The sequence below is a fragment of the Paramormyrops kingsleyae genome, chromosome 12 (assembly GCF_048594095.1).
Source record: "Paramormyrops kingsleyae isolate MSU_618 chromosome 12, PKINGS_0.4, whole genome shotgun sequence".
Taxonomy (NCBI): domain Eukaryota; kingdom Metazoa; phylum Chordata; class Actinopteri; order Osteoglossiformes; family Mormyridae; genus Paramormyrops; species Paramormyrops kingsleyae.
Window position 1 is genome coordinate 5,523,105 of NC_132808.1, and position 18,606 is coordinate 5,541,710.

Below are 18,606 nucleotides of genomic sequence, written 5' to 3' on the forward strand. Positions count from 1 at the left end.
TTTGTTAGTCATGTGACACAAAGAGGAGCCGCTTCTGACTGCACCTCTGGGTTAGACAGCTGAACATGCTGCCATTTTCATTTTAATTTGTGAGAGAAGGTATAAGGGCTTTGAATCATTAAAAGACTCTCAGAAAGATGGAGCAGAAAGCTTATCGGTTCTAAAACTCTGTAATAAAAGATGTTCATACACAAGCAATATATCTTTCTGTGAGTCATGTGATCTCCTTCCCATAATCCAACAGTAAACAAAACAAAACCTCTCTAATGTAACAGCTGCTACATATTTAGAATAAGTCATTCTAATCATGGGAAAATGTAAATTGCCTTAATGACCCTATCAAACACAGTTAGACTGAAATTAAACCGATAGAATATTTTGGTGGGGCGTGTCTTTGTCTATGTCCAGGCATGTTACAGGGTACAGGAAATGAAGTGTCCACCGTGGGCCTTGTGGGGCTGCTTTGTATGTAATACATGTGGCGGTAATGAGAGTTGGTTCGCCATGAAAGATGCTCTTTGAGGGTTGTCTTGTTTTGGTTCTGACCAGGAATGTTTCTCAGGCAGCAGTTTTGATTTTTTTCTCTACACAGGTCTTTGACCTGGACTTGTACAGGCACTGGAGAGAAGGCACTGCCAGTTGATGACCGTCAGTGACGAGATGCAGTGCCAACCAAACCATGATGTAGGATGTGATGATGCTTTCAGCATCGGTTCTGTAGAACTGGACCAGAACAAGGTTTTTCACTTGTCAAAGGAAACGCTCTGTTGTGCTTTCATGCACAACATGTAAAACCTTTAAATATTTGATATATCATTAAATACCACCCCTGACATGAACAGGCATCCCATCCAGGGAGTAGCCCAGCCTTCAGGCCTATGCTGCCTGAGGGAGGCTGCAGACCCAACCCCTCACCCTGCCCAGGATAAGGGGTTGGAAGATGGATGGATTAAAGATGCCCAGTTGAATGATTAGTAGGATGTCAAAGTATACTGAGTAACATTAACTAGCAATCTGGTATGTATTTGTGGCTATCCGCTGGATTTTGGCACGTAACTCGTCTCTACTTTGTATTCTGCTGCTCAAGCAAATACAACATACACAGCATCCATGTAATCATATGAACCGATAACGCCAATGACAAAGCAGTATGGGATCTTCAGTTGAAACATATTGCGACGACGCAGGGCTTCACTGCTGCGGACCAGCATGCATTGCACCGGACTGTACATAACGTAAATTCTTGTGTAAATAATGTCCGTGATATATAGTTATGTGAGTGAATGTAGGTGCCGCCTTCTTGAGAAGTGCCACATGTCGTGTTTCCCTATTGTGGTGTGTTTGTAATCCCGCCCCCCGATGGTGTTTGATGTGTGTACTGATGACTTCCCCTGTCCCTGCAACTGCTGGTACCTCTCTAAGTAAACAGTATCATGTGCATTAAGCTGAATGTAATAAATCAGCATCCAGTGTACCATGCCTGTAATAGGGACTGTATGATGTGTGATGCTGTGTTTCAGGGTTCTGTGTGTTGATGAGAAGGTCACTGGTTCGAATCCTGTGGCTGGCAGAGTGATGTGATTGTTGATCCTTGATCATGGCCCTTATCCCCATTAGCTGCAGGGACCGGCTGACTCTCTTAAATGAACATCTCTTTGGATAAAAGCATCTGTTAAATAAATAACTGTAGCTTGGCGTCTGCTCTCATCCAAAGCCATTTGCAATTAAAAGGTGCTGTTTCATTATTAGTGCTACAAGGATCATCTCCGTGCCAAGGCTCGCAGCCTGCGGACGCCACAGCCAATAATACCTCAGAGCTTCACAGAGGCAGATCCCTTGAAACAGTTTATGGAAAAAGCCCCCCCGCCAAGGCAAGGTTCTTTAATTGCTTTTTCCCGCTTTAGCTCGAAGGAGGGAGTCTAAATAGCAGAGGACGAAAATTCTTTATGAGCTAAAGATGGCATTGGAAAGATGCCCTCCAGCCTTGTTTCCTAAATGAAAACAAATTGTCGTTGTTTAGGGAACTGTTGCCAGCTGAGAGCAGGAAAAAGGGACTGCAGTTGGGCCTCAGGTCTGCTCAGGTAAGTATGGGTGTGGAATGGGGGGGGGGGGGGGAGCAGGTACAGAGGTGGCAGAGGTAAGCACTCAGCTGAGAGTGTGAGTTGCCCAAACCAGCAAACAAAATCCACTCCGAAGTTTTACGGTGTTACAGTGAAAACAGCTCCATCCACGAGTTTAAGGGGAAGGAATATAATAATGAAAAGAAAAAATACATATAAAATAAATACAAGACCAACAAAGTCAACAGCTCTCATTTGCAACTGTCATTTAAATGCTGACATTTTCACATCCTTCAAATATAAATGTCCTGATTGTCAGGGAATTACACAAAACATTTCCTGTCGAATTCAGGGGTCGCTGAGCTTTTCCAAAGATGTGCCTTAAAGGGCAGCTCATTTCGATTTGAGCAATGTAACATATTAATGAGATTTTGTGCTATAAAAAGAAAGTGGGGTTATAAAATTTTTTATTGTTTTTCTTCATCAATTACAATTTTCTTCAACCATGGGACTTAATTTCTTATGGAATCATGGCTGCCAATGAAAACAATAATTTTATCCCGAAACTGAGGAAAAGGATTTTTCCATAAACTTCATATAAAATTCCCAGCTGCCTCCCTGAAGGTCCACTGGTGTTTTATGGGTGAGCAGCTTCAGCAGTGTGTGGTATAAGGAGCCCAAATGTCAGATGAACACATTTTTCTGATTTCAAGTTGGTACATACTGCTGGATGACAAGTAAAACATTATTATTATTATTATTATTATAAATAATAATAATAATAATAATTCAAATGGAATGCCAATATAATTTTCACATTTGGCCATGTATTATAATAATAGTAAAGATACATTTTCCAAAATAAATCTAATTAATTAACATAATTAATAATAGTACAGTCTATCTTCCATTATTACATAATCAATCAATCAATCATTTATTTATATAGCGCTTTACAACACTAAAAGTGACCAAGGCGCTTCACAGTCAAAAATAAAATATAAAAATAGGAGATAACTTAAAACTAACTGAAATAACACAAAATATGGTGTAATGGAAACAATACCATACAACCCAATATAATACAATATCGAAGGACACCTAATAATAATGATTATTATGCCATTAACATGGCATAATTTAAATGATGGTCATTATTAATAAGGCAGTTGTTCCCCTATCCTTTCCATGACGTTCCCCTGCCTTTTGCCCTGTGACCTGTACTGATAAAGCAATTGGAAGATGCATGTCAGATATTTTCGAAGGTAAAGTGTGTCCACTGTCTAATTAAAGTAGTTAAAGGGTTAAAGACAAACACGACAGCTGGTACGACAGCGAGGCCGTCGCCAACAAGAATATTTGTGGCCTTAATTACTTTCATTTGGCTGCTGGCATTTTCATAGTAAAACACTTCACAGAATTTCCCCCTTTATGTTTCCTGAGCTGTTCGTTGGCCCATAATTACTTTTATCTCATAGCTCTGCAGATATTCCAAATTTAGGCCTTTCCACCACGAGTTTAATGGGGTAATGGGGTTCAGCTGAACCCTAAATCCAATGGGTCGCATGTTCCTATCTCTAGTACCTCATCGTCGGCACGCTCAGGACAGCCCCAGCTTCGACTCAATAACATCATCCCATCGCAGGCTGGAGTACACACTAGTGTGTTATTACAGAATTCGGTTATAAGCATATTAATCATGTTTTCTGGACATTAAGTGTTTCTGCTTCACTGACGGTGGAAAAAGAAAAACTTTTTATGGCTTGAACTTCCTCCCAAAACAAATCAAATATCTTTGAGGAAATGTTTGATGGCTTAATTAATAACATAAGGCAGCCTAATTGCTTGACCTTAAGCCTTACTAGGCCTGTAATAAGGAAATGCACTGGGGAAACAAGCCGTTTACACGAAGAGGCTCCTTGTTATTCCGCATTAATCAGCACTGCGTTTCCTCGCCCCACTCGCTGATCGGCACGCCGCCGCTTCTGCCAGAGGTTTTCCAGATTAAGCCCTAAAAATGAGGACAAGTCTTCTAACACCCCAGAGGGTAAGGAAGGAAAGACCCTCTGCTTTTTCTCCACGTTTTTCTGCCAGAATAATGTAGCTCAAAGACGATGCTGGCAGTCCTCAGATTATTCTAGTGAGAAATCAAGGAACAAAAGATCAGTGATTTTTTCTCGTGTCTGAAACACAGATCTCTGCATGATCTCAAATAAGTCTTATTTTATCACATTGCAAATAAGTGAAAGAAGTTTTATTACATTGTAACATGTCAGCTTCTTCTCCTGACCTCCGCTGATCAAACTACCAGAGTCTAAAATCTCTAAAATGGCTCCCATGATATTCTCAAAATATTCATTGATATTTTCATTGCAGTGATGTATTATAAATATTTCAGGGAAAACACATTATATTTAAAGGTAACAGTGAGATATGCTGGGGAAAAAAAGAGTTATTTGGGCAACTGAGTGATTTTCTTGAACTTTCTCTATGCCACAAACCAAAGTGAGCCTGGAATATAACAGTGGATTCTGACAGCAACCTTTAGTTTGCTATAGCAGCTCCTAAAAGAAGTGGGAAATTAAGCTGAAATGAACAAAACAGATATTAGTAATGATGTAACCACAATAGATAAACGAAGCTCAATGACTCAATGCAGCCTCCATGTTTTAACATATAGATGTTCCATATAAAAATACAGCCATTTCTTGCAGTATCTCACTTCTTACGTTGGTCTGGGAGCGACACACGCCAGTGACAGAATGCCTGAATTCTGAGTGCAGGGTGTATAGGATATATATCATATCATAAACATATAGTACATGTTTATACCTTTATCCAAGCATCTATCCGTCAGTTGCACTAACATCTGCCTGATGTAAGCAAAGTGTTTCAAGTAAAACAAATACTTTTCCCAGAGTAAACAGAGAAACAACCCTTTCCAGGAAATCACAAAATTACAAAAGTATTTTCAAGTGTTCAAACACACACACACAGACAAATTTATATGTATATATATTTGTGTGTGTGTGTATGTGTGTGTATATATATATACACATATATATACACACACATACACACACACACACACACAAATATTGATTGGGATGCACGTGGATTAAGAAATCATTGAAGAAAACTTGGCAGAAAAGATATGCACCATTAAAATAGTTTGAAAGAGAAACTCTGGTCCTGGACAGATAATAGTCTTCATTTACATTTCATTTACATGTTCCAGTATAAAATATGCTTTCAGACTCGTATTTTCCCATGTTCCAGCCCTGTTGCAGTCCTGATCCCATTGTCAGGTATCATACTGAAGGCGAATTCGGTCTCAGTGCTCTTCTGGCTTTGAACCCACAAACTCTACAGCACAACCCTGAGCCAATGAGAACCAATATGTACACCCCAGGTCCACGAATAACTGGCTGTTTGTTCCATTTTTTTGCAAAAGTCATTTCCCAAAATCATAAACAAGCTCTGTAAGTGCCATTTAAATTGGTGTTTTATTTACTAAGGACAAAAGGAAATGCAGTTCTCCCCAAACCAAGCAACGTGCCTCTCTGTGCCTCCTCATCCTTTCACTTCACTAGGCCTGATGTTATCACTGGGTTCCTCTTCCTGCAGGAGACACAATCTCAAATATTAATTGGGATGCAGAGCTGAAGCATTTACAGGTTAATTTTCTCCATTATGACATAGATCAAGAAATCAATGACGAAAACTGGAAACAGTAATGTGATAAAAATCTAAATAGAGAGAAGGCTTTGAAAATAATTTGTTGAGATGTAATACTGAAATGTAACACAGGAGGGCACTAATATTTTTTTTTCTCCAGAGACAGTGTACTCATCTCCAAGGATGCGACAACAGGACTAATACCGTTCAGAACACATTGTGCTCACTGTGATTGTGATCGCTGAACGATGTTGATATAAACCGTGAGGTGTATAACAGGACAAGCGAAAAAACGAACGTGTCAAAATCACATTGGATCAATGAGGCAAGGAACGCGAAACAAAAAGACACTTTGTCCTTCATTACGAAAGCACCTCATTGCAGGGAGGGGGATGTTTAATCTTCCGTCAGAACCTTTCAAAATCATTTCCACATGGATACTAACGAATCCAGCGTCCATTTCCAAATGTTTGTTCTTAAGGATAGTAATCATACACCACATAAACATATTTGCACAATGAACATCGGACCACAATATGACTTATGGACAAAAAGCACAGCATGATCCCCTTTATCTTCCCTCATCCCCTATTTCTCTTGACATTATCCATCACATCTTCCCTCCCTGACCCTTATCACTAATCCGGTTTCCTAACAGGGAGAGACATTCGCAATAATCCAATATCAGGTGACCGCTAAATGAGAGACAGGGCTGTTTATTTGATTCTGCACGTGAAACACAAACAGCTGTCCATTCAGGGCCATTCCTGGGTGGTCCCGCCTTGTCTTACGGTAATTTATAGGGCAATATTACGGAGTAATTAAAAAACATATGAATGTTTGTGCAGTCTACCAGCACTTTCATTGTACTACGTCAAAAATGTTCCAGAAATGTTTCTTTTTCCAATTATAATATTAGCTATTGTCTAAAGCAATGACCTCAAATAATGAGTAATTATTTTTCAAGGTGCAAACAAAAAATAAAGTGATATACCGAAACGACTGAGATCACAGGGTGTAAACAAATATGTCACTCTATCACTGGGTTTGTTAATCTGCTGTTACTCTTGGCAGAGACATGCGTAACTCAAAACACTCGCAAACATGGACCTGAGCACATGTGTCGCCATGGTTTTCAAAGGCCCAGGAGAGGCGACATGAATCCCAGCAATGGGGTCATGCAGAGGACTCCAGGGAACCTGTGTGGACATAACGGTGAAATTGATGCAGCTTACAAGCTATCAGGCCATGCAAAGCAGGCAAAGCATTCTGGGTGGTGAGACTATCCCAGGAATTATGTTCCCATGAATGATTAGCAGTTACGAAACACAGCTGATTAAAGTGAGACAACATGACTCACGAAATCCATGCTAATGACAGCAAACAAAGGCCAAGTGTGACATTCCCTTTACAGAGATCAGTTTCCTTTGCATATTGATTTTCCTTCATCCGTACTCAATTATCCAATTATCTATGCATGCAGAAAGCTTGGAAAATGACAAAATGTCTACATATCAATGCTATGTAGGGTGGGGGTGAAGGATAAAGCCAAAGTTTAAAATAGGGCAAAACTTCTGTGAGGTTAAAGTGTGGTACAACTGGTACAAGATGTGTAAGTGACGAAGGAGGCTTATAGAGTTTGACTCAGTATTAGCTTCTCTAACTGTATATAATACCACACTTGAGTTGTACGGTTGAGGTGACAGAAATACTTCATTATTGTACATTTGCTCTTTGAAAATATACTGTAAATCTGTATGTGCATGTCTTTGATTGATTACATGTATGTGCTTGTGTGGTTGGTTACCCATGAATGGGAGTAGCGAGTCTGAACTGTCATGTAGAGTCACATTACGATGTCTGTGTGTTATTACGTGAGAGACACCCAGAAGGAATTTCAAGTATGCAGTGTAATAAAAGGGTGTGTGTGTGTGAGAGAGAGAGACAGTGGGTATACCTTACCTTATGTCCCCACAACATGATGGATACCCGTTTCCTGGCCCCCATAAGGGAAAACTCAGTTTAATAAAAATCTGTGACTGCAATGAAAAAAACTAAAAATGCAAAAACTCTTGTATTTAGTTTGGTTACTTATGGTTATGGTTATGGCTGAGTGGGGGTAGCTAGCTGTGAAAGCTTTCCTATGACTCGGGACTCGTCCATTTTTGCGGGAATGTCAACATTCATGTTGGGTCTGGAATGACCTGCGGACACAAGAACTGGGGGATGAGCGGGTACAGGAGGGAGGGGATGAGGGGTACAGGAGGGAGGGGATGAGCGGGTACAGGAGGGAGGAGATGAGGGGTACAGGAGGTAGGGGATGAAGGGTACAGGAGGGAGGGGATGAGGGGCACAGGAGGGAGGGGATGAAGGGCACAGGAGGGAGGGGATGAAGGGCACAGGAGGGAGGGGATGAGGGGTACAGGAGGGAGGGGATGAGGGGGCATAGTAGGGGGGAATGAGAGGACACAGGACCTGAGGGACGGAGCGTGCACAGAAGCCGGGGGACAGAGCAGGTACAGGAGCCAGGGGACAGAGCAGGAACAGGAGTCGGATTATGGAGCAGGTACAGGAGCCGGGGGATAAAGTGGGCACAGTAGTCAAGGGACGGAGTGGGTACAGGAGTCGGGGGACAGAGTGGGTACAGGAGTCGGGGGACAGAGCAGGTAGAGGAGTCAGGGGACAGAACGAGTACTGGAGTCCAGGGACAGAGCGGGCACAGGAGTCGGGGGACAGAGTGGGTACAGGAGTCAGGGGACAGAGCGGGTACATGAGTTAGGGGACAGAGCGGGCACAGGAGTCGGGGGACAGAGCGGGTACAGGAGTCAGGGGACAGAGCAGGTACAGGAGTCAGGGGACAGAACGGGTACTGGAGTCCGGGGACAGAGCGGGCACAGGAGTCGGGGGACAAAGTGGGTATAGGAGTTAGGGGACAGAGCGGGCACAGGAGTCGGGGGACAGAACGGGTACTGGAGTCAGGGGACAGAGCGGGTACATGAGTTAGGGGACAGAGCGGGCACAGGAGTCGGGGGACAGAGTGGATACAGGAGTCAGGGGACAGAGCAGGTACAGGAGTCAGGGGACAGAACGGGTACTGGAGTCCGGGGACAGAGCAGGCACAGGAGTCGGGGACAGAGTGGGTATAGGAGTTAGGGGACAGAGCGGGCACAGGAGTCGGGGGATAGAACGGGTACTGGAGTCAGGGGACAGAGCGGGTACATGAGTTAGGGGACAGAGCGGGCACAGGAGTCGGGGGACAGAGTGGGCACAGGAGTCAGGGAATGAGCCAGGACAGAAGCCAGGGGATGAGGGAGCACAGAAACCAGGGGATGAGGAGGCACAGGAGCCAGGGCATGAGGGGGAACAGGAGCCAGGGGATGAGGGGGCACAGGAGCCAGGGGATGAGGGGGCACAGAAGCCAGGGGATGAGGGAGCACAGGAGCCAGGGGATGAGGGGGCACAGGAGCCAGGGGATGAGGGGGCACAGGAGCCAGAGGATGAGGGGACACAGGAGCCAGAGGATGAGGGGACACAGGAGCCAGGGGATGAGGGGGCACAGGAGCCAGAGGATGAGGGGACACAGGAGCCAGGGGATGAGGGGGCACATGAGCCAGGGGATGAGGGGGCACAGGAGCCAGAGGATGAGGGGGCTTTGTCGTGTGCTCCCCCAGCAGAATGGCAGGCCTCTGTTACACAGATAAAGTCTTGCTGCCTTTGAAGTCAGCACTTCCCCAGGTCAAAACACAACTCTGGGGGGGGGGGGGTACCATATCACTCACTGGATAAAAGAATCTTTATGTTGGACCATAAGCTTTCATAACCACATCCTGCAGTCTCAGTTTCACAGAATGGTTTGCTGGTTTACCCATCAACGTACAAGTATTTCATTTTAAAGCATTTGAAGTAATGTGTACCTCAAAAATTACTTTTGCATGCAGTTACCTTATATTTACCATGAATTCCATTATGCTTACTTTATTAACTTTCACTGAGTTTATGTTTTTTAAGCCACTCAATTGAGTAAAACGTAATCAACTTTTCAACTTGATTACAACTATCAAAACATTTTTGAACACTAAATGTGCATCAGACGTACTGCTATAATGAGATTATTGTCTGTATCAAAAACAAAGAATTGGTGAAAATGTTATATTAATCAGGAGATGGGGACACAATCCTTTTTGCCTCTGCAAATGAAAAGGTTATATAACAAATATCTCTGCTTTTCAGAAAGAAAAATCAGATTAAAAAGTACAAAAAGCAGAGTGAAATTTGAGGTAATTTGCTATTTTCTCCTGAATTGTTGAATTTGTCACGTTGCAGTGACTCTTTCTGTACTTCCAATTTTCAGCACAAATTCCCTAACCTTTTCCTTTGGGTTTTTTTTCACACTTCTCCCCGAAGGTCACGTCTGCAGTGCTGGTAGCACGGCGACCTTGAGTGTATACCTTGGCCAATCTGCATTTGATTACTGCCCATTACTGCGTGCTTTACCTGATTGGTTATTGAGGTTTAACATTACGGGAATTGAGCCGGGTCCTGTCTCTGGAAGTCTTCTGAGAACATTATTATTTTCTGATGGGGTGAAAGCAAGCAAATAACATAACTACCAGAGGAAAAACAACAAAAAGGACTGGCTATTTAGAGTCCAAAATAACAAGCTTTAAGTGGCTGTAATGAAAAAGAACTCTAAGGTACATCGAGACTAGAGACTAAACAACCGACCCACGTCACATGACAATGGCAATGCCGACGGGCGGCCTGGTGGGGCCCTCCACTGGGGAGCGCTTCCCCGGAGCCCGACCCCCACTGTGCCTCCTCACTGCTGGGGCCTCCTCACCGGCGCAGAAAGATAAAGATACTTTTAGTTGATTTTGGCAACGTATTTTGGTTCATGAATTTTGATTGGATGGAACTGTGTTTTTAGGTGATGAAGCAAAAAACACAGCCACTAGAGTTATTCAAGCAGCCTTTGCGTTCGGTCTTTCGTTTGTCTGTTTGGATGCGACCTTCCAAGGAGAGGAACAGTAATAGGCTCCGTGTCGGGGCTGGAGTTACGTTTGTAAGTTCATGTCAGCTTGGTTCAGAGGCCCTGAAAGTCTCAACCTAAACTCCATAACTGGAAAAATGCTGCCCATCTTTAACACTGTTTCTTCATTTCATCAAAGAGGCCTGTTTTCACACTGGTATTCACTTATATTTCACATAAAAAGAGGCTGTTGGAATTTCCATGTTTATTTTTCTGGGGGAAAAATGAATACAGTGATTTATTTTTAATGTATACCAGTAACACTTCTTATAGTTCATATTTTGTAAATTTCCCTCCACAAAAATGAATCAGGAATGTGTTTATATTTTCAAAACTGTTTTAACTCGGACAACGATATTTTCTAACTTTAGCTAGCTATTTAACTATACACAATACAAACTCACTGACAAATCTCACTGACATACTACAGGTATGAACTTACAAGTGATTTTAGTCTGAAATTAAACTGGAATCACAGAGTTAACTGAAAACTGCCCCATTAACTGCCAGCCGCATCTCAGCCATTGCCACCTCAGCAAAGTGCTTTGCAAAAATTCATTTCACGAGATTCCGTCTGCGACTGGCTCAGGCGCCGCATGTCAAATTATCTCTAATTAAAGTGACTTTTAGCGGACGCCCCTGGAGAGGAAAATCTAACAAGGCAAGCCCACGAGCCCCAGAGCACAGCATGTATGTATGACAGCCAGTGAGTAACCCTTTTGTAAATTTTCCCTCCAAATGGACTTCACTGGGAGTAAATAAGGACTGTTATATAATCCATTAAAGAATAAAGACATATACTGCCTACGTACAATAGCTGTCCCTGTTTACATGCTGTCATTAGCTAAGTTACAAGCCTCAGTGTTCGCTGGAGCCAGTGGGGTGTCATCAAGGCCCAACTCGCTCCCCCTCTACCCAAAGCTTCCTGCTATTGTGTTACAGGCCAGTGCTATCAATGTTCCCACGTGCCACCATGTAACCTCAAACCATGTCAGTCACACGCACCAAAAAGCGGGCGTCTCACACAGTCGGTCAGCTTGTGGAATTCAATTCCATCTGTTTAGTAGAACTTTTTGTTCAAAGCAGCATCCAAGTGAGGAAAGAGGCATGCTGCAAACATAGAGATGTCAAAGATTCAGCAGGGAGAATATAACAAAGTAACAAAGTGACTCTTTAAATCAAAAGACAATGTGCACATCACAATGTACACTGAGAGAGCCGGGGTGCTGCAGACTAGTGGAGCTGATTCCGGATCACATGGGTCCTCAGGCGTTTCTTGAAGGTCGAGAGGGATCTGATGACCGGATGCGGTCTGGGAGGTTTGGATAAGATTGGGCCGCTCGTCAAGACCTAATCAGGCAGTACTTACTGATGGCGGAGGAACGAGACCAAGTCAAATTACTCTGCCGTCAATGAGATTTTTACGTATATACATCGTTGGCGAGTGAAAATGAAGCGATCATTTAAAAGCCATTTTATAAGAGCATGGGTGGGTCTGCTCACACCAAGGGAAGGGCCGACAGGCCCTGTGGCTCCCGGACGCAGGGTCGAGGGCTGGGGGGAGGGGCATGCCAGGCGTCTGTGACGTGGGAGGCCAGACCCCCGGGAATGTTTGGTCTGCATTAGTGCTCCCTGGCCCTTTGAGACTCTGTGCCGCCAACCCCCCACCCCTTCTATGATGGAAAATCTCCCCATAAAAGCAAAGAGGATGAATCAATTATCTTCAAGTCAATAATATTGAAATCTACATTAACAGTACTAAATTAGCCCAGTGAAATACATTAAATTTGAATCTCTATTTATTTTTTAATGTATTATTACAGATAAGTTGCATCCATAAACAGAATAGAAAATAACTGATATCGCACAAAGAGTACACCTAATAAATCTTGCGAGTAGTATTCTTTATCTACAAAGAGGGAAGCGCCAATCAAATCAAATTAAGGATAAATACCATAATTGATGCCTAATGTTCATAATAATTAAAAATAAAGGGGAAAATCATCAAAACAAGACGCAAATTGTATATAAAGTCCTTGTGTTACTGCCGCAGATTTATGAGAGGGTGGGGGTACGTATACAAATAACTCCGGCTCGATGTCAGGATACACACCAGTGGGCCGAGCCCTATGCTGCTGTCCTCTTATATGCAATAATTACAGCAAAGTTAAGATGATTCCCGCTGTGCACGTTTGGTAAGATCTCCAGATGATAACCAACATGCCTTGGTTGGTCCTCAGGCCACACACACCCTGCGAGTCCTGAAGCTGATCTTCAGTGAAATGTCGATTATCCACCAAGAGCTTCTGTGAAAATAACCTTAAATGAGTATCGATATGAACATAGTGTATATTCATTTTCTCAGGAAAAGTCTATCATTCTCAAAAAAATCTTTGATTAAGAGTATATAAATAAAAACAATTATTCATCAAAAAGAAAAATAAACAAAGCATAAGAGGAACACTTGTTACTATACAAACTATTTGTCCAGATCTCCTAACCTATCTAGTAGTATATATTCTCCTTCTATTCACATCAACCAATAATCAGACTACAGTGCTTCTAGAAATTTATAACAGACTAAAGAGCAATCTTCTGGTAATTTTAGCAGTAAAATTTGTTTCTGAGATATATAGTTCATCCACTTCATAAAACAGTACAAATTATTCAGCCATATAAGCACAAACACATGAAAAAAACTTCCACAAAGAATAACTTATTACTATGTGAACTCAGAGAGAAGTCGAATGGGGCAGAATTAATAAGAGACTCCGCTGGCAGGAACGCCAGCGTGCGAGGGGGTCCTGTAGGAGCCAAGCCCGGAAAAGCGCCCATGAATAATAGCAGAACGATAATACATAAACAATTTCTGTGAACCTCGCCGTCTTCCCCACAGCAGGGTCCAAAATAAATAGGCACAAACCTTTCATTTAATTTTCCCATACCACTAAAAAACCTATACATTCAGAGTATGTTTGTTTATTGCTATTTGATGTATATGACTGCACATGATGGCAGAAGTAGCAGTGATGCAATTGTGAAGGTCATTAGCTACCACAGGGCCTCGGAAAGGGGTCGACGTTTGGATGCGTGCTCAGCGATGAGTTACCAAAAAAAAGTGAAAAAAGAAAACAGTCAAATCGCCCAAAAGTGGACAGTGTCATTTAAAGCAATAAACACCTTTACGAAGTGTCCGTGTGTCTCGAGGACAGTGTCATTTTGTTGAATGTTTCCCCTGTGTATTCATAAACTATAACACAATGATTCCTCTGTTCTGAAATTATCCAGAATTATTTTTTAAACCCAGGGAAAGAATTTGGTTGGCTTATCCATTACCCGAGCAATTACCAAACGAAACACTTTTCCTGGGTTTATTTTTTCAAGTCCTACTGGAGTATAGGCCATCAGTGGCCCAGCAGACAGTTACTGCGCTGACACCCAGGTTTGGGGGTGCTGCAGACCTGTGACTCAAGCTATCATTATCTTTTATGACCATGGAAGAAGAAAATCTTTACCTCAGTGTATTAACAAAATACAATTTAAATTGAAGGACCATATGGCAACCTTTCAGCAGTCATACCCAGACCTATATGCGGCCTGGATGAAGAGCTCGCAGTTTGGGAGTGCAGACGGAGCTGAGCGCGATCACCTGTGTCACGGCAGCGTCTACGCGTACAGCTGCGGCTCCGCGTATCACTGCGGGGTCCCCTTACCGCTGCGGGTCCGCGTACAGCTGCGAGGTCCGCGTACTGGAAAGGTGCGGCGAGAAGAGTGGAGAACATCCTGCATTTAACATACTTTAACGGTGAGACTGGCAAATTACAAAAGGGGGCTGAACTTACCGCTGCGGGGTCCCCTTACCGCTGCGGGTCCGCGTACAGCTGCGGGGTCCGCGTACCGGAAAGGTGCGGCGAGAAGAGTGGAGAACATCCTGCATTTAACATACTTAAACGGTGAGACTGGCAAATTACAAAAGGGGGCTTCACGACATGCTAAAGAAGTAACATCAAAAGGCGATTATGAATTAGCTAACATAGACACAGAAAGCCGAAAAGGACCCCGCAAAATCTGAAGATAAGGGTAAAGTTAAGTTACACCACACACTAAGAGCCAGCAGTCATCCTGCATTTATGTAACCATTTTATGCAGACTTAACATTTTTAAAGTTTTCCTCCATTTATTTGAATAAATAACGTAGATAGATCATAGCTAACTGGATGCTGTTTTACCGCTTTATTTACCCTTGTCATATAAAAAAAAATGGTGATATGGCAAAAATAAGCAAACAAGAAAAGTACGCATTACGCATTATCTGATTTATATTGTATTTCTTCCAAAACGTCTACGCCCTGACGCGTGAAAAAGCGTTTTTTCCAGTATGATTTTTATATGATATATATGATATAGCAATAGCCCAATAATATGAATGTCAAATCATATTTTAATTAAAAATAATCTTTATCGCAGTTTGTATTTGATAGAAAGTTACATTTTCACCTTGGATAAATATAGAAAATGTACGCATTATTTACGTACATTTTAACATTTTAACTTACAAATAAGTTAAAAGTTTTACAAATAAAATCTTTGTTATATTTGTGAAACAACCCAGTATTGTTACAATATTAGTTTTATTTTTAAATCCAATTTTAATCAGATAATGCAAAATGCGGATAATTATCAGTAACATAAAATATTTTGTAAATGTAGATGTTGCAGATGTAAAGCAAATTACAGTGTGTCGTTATATATTTCCTCTTCTATTACTCTACGACTATATATGCAAATCTCCACGCAGTATTTATATGCACAGTATATATGTACACGAATTATTAGTAAGAAGCGCATTAATGAGTAATGTTAGATGAACAGAAAAACACATGAATTCTTTAAAAACAGAATGAAAGCTGCTGTTTGGTCATCTGCTTCTGAACTGTCAGTACATTTGCCAGTGACTCCACGTAAAAGCGCATCGACAAGGGAACCCTACAATTCACAGTTAAAAAGTATTCCACTGTGATAAACTCGACGATATGAGGCCGGGAGGGGAAGGATAAGAGCAGGAATAAGAGCAGGACTGCTCCCCCCCCCCCCCCCCCCCCCAGCAAACCCCCCCTGAGGAAGCACTACGTGGACGCCACTGTCAATAAGCCCCCTCTTTCCTGAGGCTTGTGTTTTCCTTGCTCAGAGTTTGGACACAGTAGACACGGGAGGTTAAGACAACACTCTGTCAGGAGCCAAAAGACTTATCCTACAAGCAATTAGCAGCCAAGGTCAAGTTGAGAGGACTAAACCCATAATTCCCTTGAAAAGGACGGGTGGGGTATGGCCCCCTAAACTCCCCCCTAAACTTTTTTTTTTTTCTTGAATGGTCAATATGCTCTAAAAACACACAGCATAAAGACACAAAGAGTAACTTCACAGGAGACCTGGGTGGGGGGGGGAGGGACAGGGTGGTGAACCGGAGCTTCAAACCAGGAAATAAAATAAGAAAAGTGAGGCAGGAATGACATATTATAACAGGCAGATTACAAGTGCCAGTTTCTAAATGCATGCAAAAATACAAATGCATACAGGCAAGAAATTAGGGGATGAGGTGAGAAAAGTAAGCAGGTAAGAATAGAGGGAGAAAATGAACAGACAATAGAAAAGACTGAGATAAGACAATGAGAACAAGAGCAGTAGTGATGTAGGAAAGTAATGGAACAAAGAGTAGGCAGAATGAATGGAATGGGAGGCACAGACACAGACAAACTGGCACACATACGAAGAGACAGGCAGGTCAACAGACAACCACAGACACATAGGCAGCCAAACAGGCAGTACAGGGGGCACATGTAGACAGACAGGTATATCAACGGACAGCCACAGAGAAGCAGACAATCCAAAGAAAAATCTTTACAGCCATATATGAAATGAAAAAATGAACTTGGGGAGAATGTTTGAAAAAAAAGTAGTATTAGTGCTCCCCAACACTAAAACTCTTCCCAATAAATCCATAAACTGACCCAGCACTTGCAGACTTAAATAGAGGAGCCTCTCGTCTTCGTCTTCTTTTCCCACAGTCCCCTGAGTTGCTGAAGAAGCTAGGTCTTCTCCCATGGCTGAGGTCCCGGGCAGCACTGGGACGTGTTTGCGTGCTGTTTTTAAAAGTTTTCTTTTTTTTTTCATTTTAATTTTCCGAAAAGCCAGCAGTTAGAAACGGAGAGGGAGGTTGTTTTGTGGAATGGGGGGGCTCTGGGAGATTAAAAACAACTCATAGCGGTTCAGGATGCGGGGCATTCATTACCAAATTGGAAATAGACCTCTGTTTTATGAAGAGCCATTAGTTTTTATTGATGAGACTAATGTGAGTGTTTAAGGTAAATTATAATCGGAAAGGGAGTGCTTAAGGCAGAGAGGGTGATGAAAGAGCTGGAGTAACGTTCGTGTCGGGGGGGTGCTGGTTCCTATTTACAGACACCCCGCCCCCCCGTCATACCCCGTCCATATGTCTCAGCCAGAGCGACCCGGTCCTCGTACAGGATAGGTTGGGATATACCCTGGGAAACCAAATCCATTTTTATCAGAATGCCGCATGTCATTCCCAATCCACTTCTCCACAAGCAGGGTGGGGGGTTACAAGTGGGTGCATTGACCAGACAGGCCATCCTGTGGCTCTTTGGGGCAGGAAGGAGGGTGTCCCAGTGGTGCAGATCTGCTCGCTTTGCCGTCAGTGAGCTCAGAGCTACATTACGGTGACTCTCCAGGACATTATGGTGACTTCCCCAGGACATTACGGTGACTCTCCAGGACATTATGGTGACTCTCCAGGACATTACAGTGACTTCCCCAAGACATTATGGTGACTTCCCCAGGACATTACAGTGACTTCCCCAAGACATTATGGTGACTTCCCCAGGACATTACGGTGACTTCCCCAAGACATTATGGTGACTTCCCCAGGACATTACGGTGACTTCCCCAAGACATTATGGTGACTCTCCAGGACATTATGGTGACTCCCCCAGGACATTACGGTGACTCCCCAGGACATTACAGTGACTTCCCCAGGACATTACAGTGACTTCCCCAAGACATTATGGTGACTTCCCCAGGACATTACGGTGACTTCCCCAAGACATTATGGTGACTCTCCAGGACATTATGGTGACTCTCCAGGACATTATGGTGACTCCCCCAGGACATTACGGTGACTCCCCAGGACATTACAGTGACTTCCCCAGGACATTATAGTGACTCTCCAGGACATTATGGTGACTCTCCAGGACATTATGGTGACTCCCCAGGACATTATGATGACTCTCCAGGACATTACAGTGACTTCCCCAGGACATTACAGTGACTCTCCAGGACATTATGGTGACTCTCCAGGACATTACAGTGACTCTCCAGGACAGCCCTTTCTGGAGCTGCTGGCCAGCTCTGTTCTTGAACGAGTTCCTCAAAATGAGGCTTTTGCTCAGAAAGCAGTCTGCTTTCCAGTATCCGTGCTTAACACGAACGCGTCTGCTTAACATACTCAACCGTGTGTCATTGGCCGGCATGTAGGCAGACAGATTCTCCCAATACAAAAATGTATTTGTTTGGAGTCACAGTTTAAATAGCTACATGGGTCTGTGAGAAGCTGAAAGCTGCTCCCTTGCAAATAAGGCATAAACACACATCAGAAAGCCATTGAGCAAACGGCAAATTCTTCCGCATTATGGCCAGTCACGGTCAGGCAAGGCCAACAAAAACAAGAATAGCTAAAAAGAGGAACTCCCACTTGACCGGTTCTGAGCTGTGAAACTCTGGACAGGGAGAGTGGGTGCGTCACTTCAGGGGCCTGAGTGGGGG

The 18,606-nt window shown here is 43.1% G+C and overlaps 1 long non-coding RNA gene across 1 annotated transcript; it reads right to left on the minus strand.

Moving 5' to 3' along the window:
- Nucleotides 1–12,463: 12,463 nt before the first annotated feature.
- On the minus strand, nucleotides 12,464–16,943 carry LOC111837682 (uncharacterized). Its single transcript, XR_011994013.1, has 4 exons — nucleotides 16,776–16,943; nucleotides 14,629–14,698; nucleotides 14,417–14,516; nucleotides 12,464–13,073 (listed from the first exon to the last, which is right to left on the minus strand). It is a non-coding gene; the product is annotated as an uncharacterized lncRNA (long non-coding RNA).
- Nucleotides 16,944–18,606: the final 1,663 nt, after the last annotated feature.